The following is a 17,325-nucleotide window of genomic DNA, read 5'->3' as shown; positions in this document are numbered from 1 at the left end:
AAGACGACCTTTATTTACATTGGTGTGGACGACTGACAGAAGGAGTAATTTTTCTCTCTTGGGTTCCAACAATGACATCTTAAATTAAAACTGCAAATTAGTCTTGACTCTGCAATAAAGTACAGTAATGCAGGAAGAATCCTTCAGATATTGGCAACTTGCATAAGACCTGGATATTTGTGTATTGGTATAGAGATCCACTTGTCTGTAGGAGACAAAAATGAACAATTAATGTATTAATATTTCATATTGGAAATCTGCAAAATACATAAAAAATCCTCTGCTGCTGTTCAAACCTAAAACATACAACTACAAATAAAGAATAAGCAAAATACATACCCATAGTCATACTGTTTTAGATGAACAAAAAATTATAATAATTCAGAATGCTCCAAAATATACTAACCAAGTAGAGATAATTGATTGGTTAGAGGGATGAGCCTTGCTGCTGCCAGTGTTGCTCAGAAATTCTGGGTCAGAGGAGGCCTTGACTGCACAAAGAGAATAAAATACAGTTGCAAGAAAAAGTAATGGCCCTGTTTGCATTTCACTTGTTTTCTGAATGAAATTGGTCATGAAATGTCAGCTGATCTTCACTAAAGTGACAAATATCAAAAACACAATATTTATAAATTAATATAAAACAGCCATGATCATTTTAAGCATTCATTGATCACACATATTAAACATACAAAGTGACAGTGGAAAATTAACAACAAATTTCAATCAACTGAATCAACGTGGAAATCTGGAGTCCAGTTAATGAAACGAGAATGGAGGTGAGGTTCAGAACTACCTGGACTTATAAAGCCCCCTGATAAAGTTGAGTTGTTGATTTGTATGCAGCTAAAAAAAAAATAAAAAAATCACAATTTGTGCAGAAAACCAGAAAATTGCAAAACACTGCCAATTGTTTTTCTTTTGTCTGGATTATGAAAACTTACTGTAAAAAAAAACTTAGCGATTATAAAATCATACTGTATCTTAATTAGAAAATACCACAATAGGTTTGAGAAGTGTAGTCAAAACCATTATAACTTTTACGCTATACAGAAAAATTGATAGATCTAAGCAGCAGTACTAACTACCTTAACTTAGCATTTCATTCAACTGACTTAAATATGTTTGGATATTTGGAGTTTTGTTAAAACTTCCACTTCCAAATCCATGATTCATTTAGTATACTTAAAGAAATAAGTGCAAGTCAGACACTGATGTCCTGTTGCAGCTTTGTTCAGGGAGTTTTAAAACAAGCTATAAATGACTGTTTATTGCTGAAATGAAAACACAGATTCTAATGTGATGAAATATCAAGACACCCTTCTTTTAACTCCAATTTATCTCCACACCAATCTGAGTGTACCCTCATTAAAAAGTCATTAAATGTACAAATAGAAACAGAAATGTAATGTAATGTACTGTGCATATTTGCATAATCCATCAATAACAACATATCCGTTATTAGAGTTTATACAGTAATATGTTATTAGGTAAGAACCTTTTAAATATATATGTATGTCAGAAAAATAAACATAAACATAGTGCCCTGCTAATTACAGTACAAATTACAAGTGTGACATGTAAAGCTGGACTTATTGTGTATGTATGTGAGTGTATGTATTTTTCAGTTAAGTTACCTGAACTTGCTGCTTTCAGAGTTATCATTGTAATTTTAATCCTTTTAGGGTCAACTCAAACATTAGCAAAAAAGAATAACTCTCCCTCTTCTTTCCTTGCTTTCTTTCTGCACTTACTAATTTGAATTTCTTTGGAACACAGGAGTTATTGGTCACCCTCATACACACATACTCATGTGCACAAACACAATGACTGTGTGCTATCACACCAAGATGTCTTTTTTATCCCACTCTGTTCACGGCTTTGGAATTCACAAATGTCTTTGCCACCCTAATGAACTGATGTTATTTATATATAAGCAGATGGTTTATTATGTTACTATATTCCTTTAGAAAAAATTGCAGTTAAAATGAATTGTTAGATTGGAGAGTTATGTAAACTAAGTTTTTATTACTATTATTCTTTCAAATATTGTATTTTAGTGTTGAAAATGTACAAAGAAGAAAACCTAACTCTAGTTTAGAACAATAAATTTGCACTGTATATTTTCTGTTTTTCAAGCTATAATGCACATAAGTACATTTTTCCACACAGGTACACATACTACATTTGGATGTCACATTTATCCATATGTTTACAGTATAGCATAAAAATTTGTAATATCCAAGATCCTTCCTTAGAAACCAAACAATACGTAGCGCTAACATCATGCACCCATCAAATTTGAGAAACTATAAGGAACCAAAAAAAACAAAAACAATGTACTTTATAGAATTCTACTTACCAGAATACAGAACTTAAGTAAATTGAACTTGATGAGTTTGTGCCCTAGTCACAAAACAGATGAACCATAAATAAGGAGCTTGGCGGCCTGGACAGTTTTCAGAGGTGCTTAGTAACACGATGCTGAAACAAATCTCACATGTAATTAACAGAAGCGTTCGATGCATTTGTCAACAATTGCGATACTAAGAGCATGGACGTTTGTGAGCTGCAGGCTATATTTGCTTTAAGTCCTAATAAGACTGCAGAATAAGTGCAGACATATTGAATATCCCCTCTTATTGCAACAGAATCAGACCACAAGAAAATACTTTCTTAGCACCTTAGGTGACATCTTTCTTTAGAGAGAAAAACACAACTTAATACTTTATGGAATCCTAAACTAACTTCAGTTAAACACTTAGGCCTTAGCTCAAGAAGTGTTTGAATGAATGCCAGTGGTTTGTTTGCTATTCCCTGTTCAAATCAACAGTAATACTGTGAAAATACTTTGTGGCCTACAGGCATTTCGAGAAATTGTCTAAATACTAATATTTATTTATACAAAAAAGCCATTTAGAATCTCAATAGTACAACCTAGTGTATCAAATATCTTATTAGTTAAACCACTGTGCACACAGTTTTAGGATTTGAAAATGCATACATTAGATTTTGAAAATAATTCTTCAATTTCAATCTGGGGTTTCAGTTAATGTTTATTTTTGTATTATACAGCATAGGGTGATACCAGTTGTGATCATGAGGTTGGCATCTGATACCATTTTTGACCTAAACAGGAGGACTGCTCCTGTGAGGTGGTCCAGAGTTTCAGTATAAAATGAGCTCCCTCACGATCCATACAAGTTTTGAACTTCGTTGCCAGGAAGGTGAGTCTATTTTGCCAGCTTGCAAAAAGTTGCAAATTTATAATTTATGGCTTGTATGTTTCTAATTTCTAATTTGAACTTAATTCTCTTTTTAGCATCCACACAGCCACTGCATCATAAAAAAGGTAAAAGGCAACTTTTGACTTGACTAAAAAAGTGTGATAATTAAATTAAAGATGTAATAATAATAATAAGGCATGTTTTTCTGATTGAATATATATATATTATATTCAATCAGAAATATATATTTTATTTTTTTTTAATCTTTTGTAATTATCGGTTTTTGCAGATTTGCCATGAGTGGGGACCCAGACATGGAGTGTTTTGGCCCAGCGGCCATATACCTCCGAAAACCTGAAAGGGAGAGATTAGAGGCTCAGAACACTCCCTTTGATGCCAAAACAGCTTACTTTGTGACTGATCCCACTGAGATGTATCTGAAGGGGAAGCTAGTGAAGAAGGAGGGTGGTAAAGCCACAGTAGAAGTTCAGGGTGGGAAGGTATCTGGATGTCTATAAAAATACAATATAATAGACATACGTTTTGTAATGGTACTGCACACTGTTGTTAACAATCTCACACTGTGTTGGTGCAGACTCTCACTGTGAAAGAAGATGATATCTTCCCCATGAACCCTCCAAAGTTTGACAAGATTGAGGACATGGCCATGATGACTCAACTCAGTGAGCCTTCAGTGCTGTATAACCTCAAAGAGCGCTATGCAGCATGGATGATCTATGTGAGTATGGTTAAGGGAAGAGATACCTTTAATAACATTATATATAACTGTGACAAAATTAATAATTCTCTGATATTTCACACTGTTTTAGACCTACTCAGGGTTGTTTTGTGTCACTGTGAACCCCTACAAGTGGCTGCCAGTGTATGACGCAGTAGTTGTAGCCGGATACAGAGGCAAAAAAAGAATTGAAGCTCCACCTCACATCTTCTCCATCTCTGATAATGCCTATCAGTTCATGCTCCAAGGTATCAGTCAATTTGTACGCTGAATTGCTATGCTTGAAGATAGGCCAGTCCTTTACAATTATACATGTGTTAATATTTTCTAAAATTTGACGTCACTTGGAAACCTGCAATTATGGAGATACACTGACAATATTAGTATAAAAACACATTGCAGTTCCTAAAGCTACAGTAGGTAAATTTAATCAATTGAATTATATAAAATGATATAATGGCTTTCTCTCAACAGATCGTGAGAATCAGTCAATTCTTATTACGTAAGTCAGTGCTAGAGTGCTCATCTGGATTGGTATAATTTAGACCATTTTTTTTTACACCGTCACGTATGTCATATAATTTTCTGTGTTGTAGCGGAGAATCTGGTGCAGGAAAGACTGTCAACACCAAGCGTGTCATCCAGTATTTTGCAACAATTGCAGTTTCTGGAGGCAAGAAAACTGAAACGGTTCCTGGTAAAATGCAGGTAAATAATGTAATATGCTATACTGTACTATACTGAAAAAATAAATGCGAAACTACCATGCCATATTGTCACTTTAAGGGCTCACTGGAAGATCAAATTATTGCAGCCAATCCACTGCTAGAGGCTTATGGTAATGCCAAGACTGTGAGGAATGACAACTCATCCCGCTTTGTAAGTTTTACTTCTTAAAACCTTAAGGGTTTAAATTAGTGCATTTTTTATTGGTCTGCTAGTCCTCTACCCTACCCTATAGCTTGCTAGGACTCAAACACTGTGTTTACCAAGTGTAAGATATGTGCACCAACAGAGTGAGTCACTATACCATGCTCACATTAATGACTGTGTTCTTATGTAGGGCAAATTCATCAGAATCCATTTTGGATCAACTGGAAAGTTGGCTTCAGCTGATATTGAAACATGTAAGCTTGTAGCAGGTCATTGTCAAGAAGACATGATGAAAGGACAAACTGTAAACCCGTCTTTTGGCTTTGTTTTGTAGATTTACTGGAGAAATCTCGAGTGACATTCCAGCTGTCTGCTGAGAGAAGTTACCACATCTTCTATCAACTCACCACAGGCCACAAACCTGAGTTAATAGGTGAAGAATTTAGCCAGATATATTACTGTACTGTATATACATGGCTTCTCCTGGGTTTGTATGACAAAATGTAATAAATATTTTTCAGAGGCTTTACTCATCAGCACCAACCCTTATGACTACCCCATGATTAGTCAGGGGGAAATCACTGTCAAGAGTATCAATGATGTTGAAGAATTTATTGCTACTGATGTGAGTAAGCACAATGCATAATTTAAAATATTGAAAGGTATGATGTAACTTTTATATATTGCTGTACTGTAGGACTCCTCAGATAACAGTACAATGTCTCCAAACAAGTTAATCTTTGTTTTCCTTGTTGTTTTGGGAAGATTATTGAAACATTTTACAATAAATCTTTGTTTATAACGAATTTTCCTTCAGACTGCCATTGACATTCTTGGATTCAGTGGAGAAGAGAAAATTGGCATTTACAAGCTAACTGGAGCTGTGATGCATCATGGGAACATGAAGTTCAAGCAGAAGCAGCGTGAAGAGCAGGCTGAGCCTGATGGCAATGAGGGTAATTGCTAGATTAAAATTTCTTTATGTCAAAACTAGACAACAAGTATATTATTGCTACTATATTCCTTTTGTCACTGCATCCAGTTTGACATTGTAAAGGTTACAGTAGTATTTTAGGATTTCAGGCCACTCTAGAAGGCCAGGGAAAATCATCCAGGACAGATACCTGGATGATTAAAGCATAGTTGCTGGCCTTAGGTATAACTGCTATCTAATACATTACATTTAATTTTGACATTTAGTCATTAAGCAGATGCTTTTATGCCCTGCCCTGGGTTACTCCGCATATCCTGCTTTCATTATAACCTTTAATTAAATAATCAGTAATGAAAAGATTTTTAAAAATTGTGTAGTTGCTAAAGTTTGTTAGCATTTTTTTGTAACATGGGTGATATTTTTATCTGTTTCTTTTTTTTATTAGAGGCTGATAAAATTGCCAACCTCATGGGCCTAAACTCATCTGATATGCTCAAGGCTTTGTGTTACCCAAGAGTGAAATGGTGGTTAAGGGTCAAACTGTGCCACAGGTAGTTTACATCAAAATATTAGTTTATGAACATAAACTTACTAAATGAATGAATAAAAGAACCACTTATGTAGAATGAGAACTCTTCTCTTTAACTCTTTAGGTTCATAATGCAGTAATGGCTCTTTCCAAGGCTGTGTATGAGAAAATGTTCTTGTGGATGGTGGTCAGAATTAATGAGATGCTGGACACCAAACAGCCCAGAAACTTTTTCATCGGTGTGTTAGACATTGCTGGATTTGAAATCTTTGACGTAAGTAATCTACACATTGATGTTTTCACAGTTTGTGGACAAGCACAATAAAACGTTTTGTTTTTTTTTCTAAAGTATAACAGCTTGGAGCAGCTTTGCATCAACTTCACCAATGAAAAATTGCAACAGTTTTTCAACCACCACATGTTTGTCCTGGAACAAGAAGAATACAAGAAAGAGGGAATTGAATGGGAGTTCATTGACTTTGGTATGGACCTGGCTGCCTGCATTGAGCTTATTGAGAAGGTGAGCCACATGCTGCATATTCACAAACTGTCTGATGACTTGGAAAACTTTTATTTTACACTATTATTTCATCACTACAGCCAATGGGCATCTTCTCCATCCTTGAAGAGGAGTGCATGTTCCCCAAGGCAACAGACATGACCTTCAAGAACAAACTATATGATCAGCATATTGGTAAAAGTGCCCCCTTCCAGAAGCCAAAGCCAGCTAAAGGCAAAGCTGAGGCCCATTTCTCTCTGGTGCACTATGCTGGTACTGTTGATTACAATGTCAATGGCTGGCTGGACAAGAACAAAGACCCTCTGAACGACTCAGTTGTTCAGCTCTACCAGAAGTCCTCAGTCAAACTTTTAGCCTTGTTGTTTGCAGCTCATGCCTCAGGAGAAGGTAGTGTATTTTTTTGTATTTAAGTAAATTAGAAAAGATGAAAGATGGAAAAAAATTGTATCATGTTATTTTAGCCAGACATCACTGGTAAATGTTATAGTTTTTTATAGGGCTGGAATAAAGAAAGCTGAGATCATTTATACAAAGTTGTCCCCAAACAAAAAATACAATTATAAAAAGTAAAATAAACCACTTGAAGACAATCAGTCACCACACCTGAATGTACAGGTTTTAAAATGAGGATGTAAAATAATACTAAAATAAATGTTTCTCACAGATGCGAAAGGTGGAAAGAAAGGTGGCAAGAAAAAGGGTGGTTCCTTCCAGACAGTGTCAGCTCTCTTCAGGGTAATTTTGATTTTAAGTTTTATTTTATTTTAAATTTAACATGCATAATGTGACCTAATACTATTTATTCTTTGGCTAACAAAATTTGTTAACTGATTACACATGGTGATTACACAGAGTGAAGTAGTGTATTGATTAGGGAGACCTCAACATGGGTTGTCTGGGTTCAATCTCCTGATACATTAATCTATGGGAAGAGCCAAAAAAAATTCTGATATCTTTTCGTCTGTAAAACATCTAAGAATAAAAAAGACACATTTTGGAAATAAAAACAAAACCTCAAATTTAGGCTGATTTATTCCTATCCACTTTTGTTTTTATGCTGTGGGAGCGATGGTGTTCAAAAGTTACGACATTACAACAGTTTACCCACTTTTATTTTAGCTGTGTATCAGTTTCAACATTTTGGAATCAATTTGAAGTACTTTGTCTATTAACAGGAAAACTTGGGCAAGTTGATGACCAACTTAAGGAGCACTCATCCACACTTTGTCCGATGTCTTATTCCTAACGAATCCAAAACACCAGGTACATCCTTTAAAAGTCATGAAGATTAGTGTACATCCAAGACTTAAAGGTGTTTTTTTTTATAGTTTTGCTTTGGATATCACAACAAGAATATACAAATCACTCAATTACGTTTTAATATATTAATCTACTGTGTGAATAGAATTGGCTAACAAAACTGAACTAACATCATGTGCACATGATCTTAACAGTACCACTGTCTTTGTTACTGTTTAAGGTCTTATGGAGAACCAGCTGGTCATCCATCAGCTGACGTGTAATGGTGTGCTGGAAGGTATCAGAATCTGCAGGAAAGGTTTCCCCAGCAGAATCCTCTATGGCGACTTCAAGCAGAGGTAGAGTAGCGATTTCAGTGCATTATTCCTTTGTTTTATAATAATCAAATTCAAGCATATCCTTTCAGATACAAAGTGTTGAATACCAGTGTCATCCCTGAGGGACAGTTTATTGACAACAAGAAGGCGTCAGAGAAACTAATGGAATCTATAAATGTCGACAAATCACAGTATAAATTTGGCCACACAAAGGTAAATAAACCAACATAACTTGAATCATAAGAAAATAGTGAAATCACTATATAGCTTGAAACAGGAAAAGGTTGGTGGAGTCAATGTTACTATCTTTACAGGTGTTCTTTAAAGCTGGACTTCTGGGTACACTGGAGGAGATGAGAGATGAGAAACTGTTTGAGTTGGTCACAATGACTCAGGCTCTCTGCAGAGGTTATTTGATGAGACGAGAATTTGTAAAGATGATGGAGAGAAGGTATGTCTTATATATATATATTATTTTAACTATTAATATGTATTTTAAGTTAAAAAAAAGCAATTGAATTGATTTTTGTTTTAAGTGTGGAATGATAGATAACATTGAGTGTAACTAGAATTACCCAAATAAATTTAGATTGCAGAAAAAATATATCTGAGACAATGGCACTCATAACACTGTTTGTATGCACAATGAACAAAATACATATTGCATTATTAAGGACAGCTTCACATTAAATGAAACAATAGATTTAAAAATTTTGATAATGTATAAAAGTACTGAGAAGTGAACGCTGCAAACTGGGGGACTCTCTTCTTTATCAAGATACTGTATAATGTCATAACGTATACAATGCAGAATATGTCAGTTGTTTGAGCAATGTCAGTTGTCTGACATCCTTAAGATCCAGGGAGAAACACAAGTCTGTTCGCAAAAGCCATAATATTTATAGTTTTATCAGTTGGAGTTGTCTTTGGAAGGTTTTATATCTCATGCACAATAGTTCTCCCCCAAACCAAGGAGAGATCAGACCACTTGGAGGCCAAGGATTTTTATTATCTTGGAGACAGAGGAAGCCGTGTTTCTAGTTGCTCGATTGTTTCCTTTTTCGATCACCTTGTTTAAGCTCTTTGGGAGAAAAAAAATGGGAGTTGGCCTTTGGTGACTGGATCACAAAACACTTAGATCTGTAACTGGTCTGGAGCTCTAAAAGTTTGCCACCAAAATCTATATAACAGTAATATTTTTTCACAATGCTGGGTTGTTAAGCTCCTAAAGTTTTACTTAAAAATTAATATACTGTAAGGGTTAATATTCCAGCAGTAAGAAAATGTTATCTAACTGTCCTTTTGTGTTCATAAATGTGTGTATTCTGTATAACTGAACAAGTGTCTTGTATTATCAGGGAGTCTATTTACTCCATCCAGTATAACATTCTCTCATTTATGAATGTCAAAACCTGGCCATGGATGAAGCTGTACTTCAGAATAAAGCCACTGTTGAAGAGCGCAGAGACTGAGAAAGAGATGGCCCAAATGAAAGAGGACTTTGAAAAGACTAAAGAGGAGCTAGCAAAGGCTCTGGCTAAGAAGAAGGAACTGGAGGAGAAGATGGTTTCTCTGTTGCAGGAGAAGAATGACCTGCAGCTGCAAATTCAGTCTGTATGTTAAACAAAAAGAGAGACATTTTCAGCAATTGAAATACAAAATGTATGCTAAATAAAAAGAGAGGATTTTTAATTTTGTGATTACTATTTTTTATAAAATGATTGAATACAATTAGCCCCGTTATTTTCGTTGTATTAAATTAGGAAGGTGAAAACATTACTGATGCAGAGGAAAGTTGTGAGGGGCTCATCAAAGCAAAAATCCAGCTTGAGGCTAAACTCAAAGAGACATCTGAGAGGCTGGAGGATGAGGAGGAAATCAATGGTGAGCTGACATCAAAGAAGAGGAAGCTGGAGGACGAGTGCTCTGAGTTGAAGAAAGACATCGATGACTTGGAGCTCACCCTGGCCAAAGTGGAGAAGGACTAACATGCCACTGAAAACAAGGTTTGTACATGTTAGTCTAATTAAGATTTCTGCTCTTTGCAGAGGGCTAAAAGCATTGAAAATTATTTTCACAACATTGGAAATGCAGGTTAAAAACCTGGTTGAGGAAATGACTTCTCAAGATGAGACCATTGCCAAGTTGACTAAAGAGAAGAAAGCCCTCCAAGAGGCCCATCAGCAGACCCTGGATGATCTGCAGGCAGAGGAAGACAAAGTCAACACTCTGATGAAAGCCAAGACCAAGCTGGAACAGCAAGTCGATGATGTGAGTTTTTGTTGAAATAAACTGTAATAAAAGCTACTATATTAAATCCCAATCGTATAGACATATAGATATTTATAGATATATAGATATCTATAGGTTTTTGAATGCTGCAACTTGTTGCTTTTATTGATACCCATTACACTACTGTCAATGTATATGCTTAGCTTGAAGGTTCTTTGGAGCAAGAGAGGAAACTTCGTATGGACCTTGAGCGAGCTAAGAGAAAGCTTGAAGGTGATCTGAAATTGGCCCATGAAATTATCATGGATCTGGAGAATGAGAAACAGCAGTCTGAAGAGAAAACAAAGAGGTATGTATGGATAGAAACCTAATTTATCGCCTCACCATTCCCAAAACGACTCTGTAAATTTAACATTTTTATTATTTCTTGCTTATAAACGAGGGACTTTGAGACTAGTCAGCTTCTTAGCAAGATAGAAGATGAACAAACACTTGGTGTTCAGCTTCATAAGAAAATCAAGGAACTTCAGGTAATAGTGATGACCTGTTTTTTGAATGTTAGTGATGCCTCAATCAAAGACTTATACTGTATTTACATTTTTCAATCAAAATTTAAACTGTATATTTATGCTTAAGTCATTAATAAAGCTTAAATATACTAGAGAAGACTAGTGTGACATGTTTACATTTTGATGGTTTTGTCTTTTGACCCACAGTAGTGTGCACCGTGTTGTATGTGTTCTTAAAATAATATTGTTTCTTACTATAAGAAAATGGAATTGGGGGATAGGATCCTGGTGCAGTTATTTTACACTAGCATTACACATTTTTGAGTTTACTTAGATTTCAAATATTGTACCAAAATTTTACTTATTATTGATTAGAAGAAAGAAAGGTGATGTCTTCCTTTAAATGTAATGATTCAATTCATACACGTTTCTGTGAAGGAGGAGGTAAGGTGGCTTTGAAGACTTTGGGAATAGTCAAAATAAATTTCTGTACATTATTGTAATTTATTTGCTTTTGTAATATATTTTGCTAAAGATGATGTAGCCTTTGATATTATACAGCTTTATACTCAGCATACAATCTGTTTTTATATTGGCTTGTCCTTTTTCTTTTGCATCATAGGCTCGTATTGAGGAGCTGGAGGAGGAGATTGAAGCTGAACGTGCTGCTCGTGCCAAGGTGGAGAAACAGAGGTCTGATCTCTCCAGGGAACTTGAAGAGATTAGTGAGAGGCTTGAAGAAGCTGGTGGAGCAACTTCTGCTCAGATTGAAATGAAAAAAAAGCGCGAGGCTGAGTTTCACAAGCTGCGTCAGGATCTGGAAGAGTCCACCCTGCAGCATGAAGCCACTGCTGCAGCCCTCCGTAAGAAGCAGGCTGACAGTGTGGCTGAGCTGCGAGAACAGATTGATAATCTCCAGAGAGTCAAACAGAAACTGGAGAAAGAGAAAAGCGAATACAAGATGGAGATTGATGACCTCTCAAGCAACATGGAGTCTATTGCCAAATCAAAAGTAAAACTTTACAATTGAGTCTTTTCTTTGAAAAAAAATATTCAAATTCCAGTTTTATTATCTACAGTTTGACATAAAGTTTGACTGCAGTGAAATTCACTTAAAATTGTGGGGATTTGTGTCTGTAGGGAAACCTGGAAAAAATGTGCCGTTCCCTTGAAGATCAGCTTAGTGAACTAAAGACCAAGAATGAAGAGCATGTGCATCAGTTAAATGAAATGAATGCTCAAAGATCAAGGCTGATGGCTGAAAATGGTAAGTCTTACACAAAAAACCCCAGAATCTACTCCTTAAGATGTTAAAGAAATAATTTCTCTTTATTCGAATCAGGTGAATTTGGTCGTCTGTTGGAGGAAAAGGAGTCTCTTGTTTCACAGCTTACAAGGGGAAAACAGGCTTACATTCATCAGACTGAGGAGCTCAAAAGGCACCTTGAGGAAGAAGTCAAGGTACTACACTAAATTATTGTTAAATATACAATAGCAACAAAAGTCTGAAGGTATTTCTCAATAGAATGTGTGAAATGTCTGTCATTGGAATCGATTTGTCATTATTAGGCCAAGAATGCCCTGGCTCACGCTGTTCAGTCAGCTCGTCATGACTGTGACCTGCTCAGAGAGCAGTATGAGGAGGAGCAGGAGGTCAAGGCTGAGCTGCAGCGTTCAATGTCCAAGGCCAACAGTGAGGTGGCTCAGTGGAGAACCAAATATGAGACTGATGCCATTCAGCGCACTGAGGAGCTGGAGGAGGCTAAGTAATGAACAGTCCTGAAATCACACAGTTTGCACAGTGAATTGTTTTTGTAAACAATTATAGAAAATAAAAACTTTATTGTTTGTTCTGACAGAAAAAAACTTGCCCAGCGTCTTCAGGATGCAGAGGAATCCATTGAGGCTGTGAATGCAAAATGTGCCTCCCTGGAAAAGACAAAACAGAGACTACACGGTGAAGTGGAGGACCTGATGATTGATGTGGAGAGAGCTAATGCTCTGGCTGCTAACCTCGACAAGAAGCAAAGGAACTTTGACAAGGTTAAATCATTTGTAGCTCATCTGTAGTTGCTACTGCCTAAAACGGGGTGACAGAACAAGACTAATGGGTTTCTTCTGTGTTCAGGTTCTTGCAGAGTGGAAGCAGAAGTATGACGGGAGCCAGGTAGAGCTAGAGGGAGCTCTCAAGGAGGCTCGGTTTTTAAGTACTGAAATTTTCAAGCTGAAAAATTCATATGAAGAAACACTGGACCAACTGCAGACACTAAAGAGGGAGAACGAGAACCTGCAACGTAGGAAAACAAATCTTGGATAACAGATCCTATGTGGGATTGTTAGCATTTTTTATATTCAAACAAAAACGTATAACAAATAAATTATTTTGGGCTTCAATAGCATGCCTGATCTGACAATGAGAGTTAATTAATTAGTAACAGTTCATATCACAGTATATCATATTGCAGTTTCTTTTCCACAGAGGAAATCACTGATTTGACTGAACATATTGGGGAATCGGGAAAAACAATTCATGAACTGGAAAAGGGGAAAAAGACAGTAGAGAATGAGAAAGCAGAAATTCAAACTGCCCTAGAGGAGGCAGAGGTATTTCAAATGACATATTTACAAATAAAAATATAGACAACTAACTAGGAAACAAAAAAATAAATTATGATCAAAATATGAAACCAAAATGTGGGAAATCGTTCTCCTTACATTTCATTTTGTAGGCCACTTTGGAGCATGAAGAATCTAAGATTCTTCATTCATCTCAGTCCAGCTGGAACTCACCCAAGTGAAAAATGAAATTGACAGGAAACTTGCAGAGAAGGATGAGGAGATAGAACAGATCAAGAGGAACAGCCAGAGAGTGATCGAGACAATGCAGATGACTTTAGATGCTGAGGTCAGGAGCAGGAATGATGCGCTGAGAATCAAGAAGAAGATGGAGGGAGATCTCAATGAAATGGAGATTCAGCTGAGCCATGCCAACCGCCAGGCAGCTGAAGCCCGGAAGCAACTGAGGAATGTGCAGGGACAGCTTAAGGTTGCATAAACACATGCTTGCATGCACACACGCACACACATGGCTACATGAATCAAACATACAAAACTGATGAAGTGTCTTCAATTCAGGATGCCCAGGTTCATCTTGATGACGCCATTAGAAGTCAGGAAGACATGAAGGAGCAGGTTGCCATGGTAGAGCGCAGAAACAATCTGATGCTGGCTGAGATTGAGGAGCTGAGAGCTGCACTGGAGCAGACAGAGAGAGGCCGCAAAATAGCTGGGACTGCTGCACTCCCAGGTACTATGGCTGTGCAGTTAAAATATAGAATACATTTATGCATATAAAGAAATATTAAAACCTGTCCATTTGTTATTTCCTTTTAGAACACAAATCTTAATAACACCAAAAGAAAGCTGGAAGCTGACTATGTCCAAGTCCAAGGTGAAATAGAAGATGCTGCTCAGGAAGCAAGAAACGCAGAAGAAAAGGCCGAGAAGGCCATCACTGACGTGAGTACAGTTGTGATATTTAATCATGCAGTTACTGCTTAATTCCAAACCCAACTTCATTTAAGTACAGGTGTAGGTACTGAAGATGTTTTTAACTTTTTTATAAGCCTATTTACTGTATAAACTGACCACCCTTTTTTGTTCATTTACTTGTCCTTTTTAGCATTAGAAGTTAAAAACTTTTATCATTCTTCTCATCTGTCATTTTACAATAACTCCATGTGTAGGCTGCCATGATGGCAGAAGAGCTGAAGAAGGAGCAGGACACTAGTGCTCATCAGGAGAGGATGAAGAAGAACCTGGAAGTGACGGTAAAGGACCTGCAGCACCGTCTGGATGATGCTGAGAGTCTGGCCATGAAGGGTGGCAAGAAGCAGCTCCAGAAACTCGAAGCTAGAGTAAGATTACTGCAGCATGTAAAAACTATTTGTTTTAGTGTCAACCCTCACATAGTATGTCCCACAATCTCATTAGATTTTCATTACGTGACTGACTTGTTTGGATTGCTGTTTACAAGGTCCGTGAGCTGGAGTCTGACGTTGAGTCTGAGCAGAAACGTGGAGCTGAAGCTGTGAAAGGCGTCCGTAAATATGAACGTAGAGTGAAGGAGTTGACTTACCAGGTACAGAGATACAGCTCATAAATTAGATTTGTACATGTGGAGATTTCATCAAACAGTGAAGCATCTTCTTATTATCATATCATTTATCTAAAGCAGTTTTATAACCTGTGCTTCAGAAAACCAACTGAATGTAAATTGTCTTTTAAACCTCTAGGGGGCATAAAACGCCATCATAAGTCTGAAACTCTATCAGTGCTTAACATACAGATGTGATATAAAGTGGACCACAGCTAAGATAAACACTGTAGTCCTATGAATAGTTATGGGCTTAGCTTACCATGCATATGTGACATTTTTAAAGATGATAAGTAGATTTTCACTTTAAAAAACTTTAAAAAGGAGAATCTCTTGAATCTACACTCACAGACTGAAGATGACAATGTTTGTGCAACACTCAAAGATTCACTCAAGACCTTCTGCTGCTGCTAAAAGTGTAAGTATGCTAAAATCGCTGCTGTTAATTTGTATCTTCAGTAAGTTAAGCCTTTGTGGTTGTCCTTGCTCTTGTCAGTATGTCTAAAAGGGCTTCTTCGTGAAAGATATACAAATGTTTTGCATGCTCTCAAGTTGTGTTAAGGACATTCATAAATCAAGAAGAAGAGACAGTCTGAGGAGGCTGTGAGTGTGGCTTGATCCATGCAACACAAATACGCATTACACCCCTAAAACTTTTACATCAAGTGTACAGCACTATAGCATGATGCAACATTGTTCAGATGACTATCATCTCATACAACTAATAAGATGGATCAAAACATTACTTCTTCAAATTGTTCTTTTAAGGAGGAGCAGGCCAACACTCACCTGTCCAGATACAGGAAGGTGCAGCATGAGTTAGAGGAGGCTCAGGAGAGAGCTGATATTTCTGAGTCTCAGGTCAACAAGCTGAGAGCCAAGAGCCGTGAAATTGTCAGGGTAGGTAGCCTTAACTCTATCAGTAATTATAATATTTACTCAGAAAATGTGATTATGTTGAGAGAATGTTCCAGAATATCTGTATCTACTAATCTCTCTCTCTCTCTGTGTGTCATTTATTTAAAGGGAAAGGAGCCTGGAGAATAAACATCAGTCTAGAGAAGAAACAACACAAACGATCATGCAATATGATATTTTTGTCTGGTGTCTGTATTTGTCTGATCTAATATGTAACACGAAATAAACTTGCAAGCAATGAAAAATGTTTTCTTTTCTTTTTAGGACTGAAAATATGAATAACTAAACATTACTGTACAGTTTAATTGTAGCTGGGGGCTACAGGGGGCTTTGTATGTAGGGAGCATGATGATATTAGTAATATTAATAATCATATTCTGGAGTTTATAGATCAGCTTGAAAATTATATTCTGGAGTTTATTTTAATAGTGCTGCTTAACAGAGGCATCCATAACGCAAAAAAGGCCCTATTGGCCCTAACAGAACCAAGTGGAACTCTACAACTATGAAGATTCATAATTACCATGCAGACTTTAAATACAGCACTAAGCTCTAACAGGATGAGTGTAGAGACAAGCCCTTGATCTGAAGCTAGGAGACCATAGGTGACTGCCACTACTGCTGCTTTTATACTACGATGTATTCCAAACCCTGACTGAAAATCTATAAACAACGTATTCATGCACAGGTGCTCATAAAGTATTTTGCAACTGATTTTTCAAGAATATTAGAAATGAACGGGAAAATATATATTGGTCTGTAATTGGCTAAACAGTGGGAGTTTGATTACAGCAACCTGGAATTAAACCTTGTAAGCCTGTGGTACATAGCCTGTTAATAGAGATAGATGCATCAAATCTAATATGAACATGTAAATGTTACATAGCTCTTTTATCCAAAGCACTTTGCAATGTTGATGTTCATTCAACAGTTCACACAAACACTCACACACTGATAGCAGTGGCGGCCTGACCCATCAATAATCAACTTGGGGTTCAAGTGTCTTGCCCAAGGATACTTCGACACATGACGATGACGCCTTTACCAACTTTACTACAGCCTGTCTATTTAGGAAAAAGCTTTTTTGAGCAGTCTAACTGAGATAGGGTCT

At 36.7% G+C, this 17,325-nt stretch overlaps 1 pseudogene; it reads left to right on the top strand.

Moving 5' to 3' along the window:
• Nucleotides 1-3,320: 3,320 nt before the first annotated feature.
• Nucleotides 3,321-16,185, top strand: LOC137127665 (myosin heavy chain, fast skeletal muscle-like; annotated as a pseudogene).
• The last annotated feature ends 1,140 nt before the right edge of the window (nucleotides 16,186-17,325 follow it).

The sequence above is a fragment of the Channa argus genome, chromosome 5 (genome assembly GCF_033026475.1).
Source record: "Channa argus isolate prfri chromosome 5, Channa argus male v1.0, whole genome shotgun sequence".
Taxonomy (NCBI): Eukaryota; Metazoa; Chordata; class Actinopteri; order Anabantiformes; family Channidae; genus Channa; species Channa argus.
The sequence above is the reverse complement of the archived record's forward strand: the minus strand, read 5'-3'. Positions and strand labels throughout refer to the sequence as shown.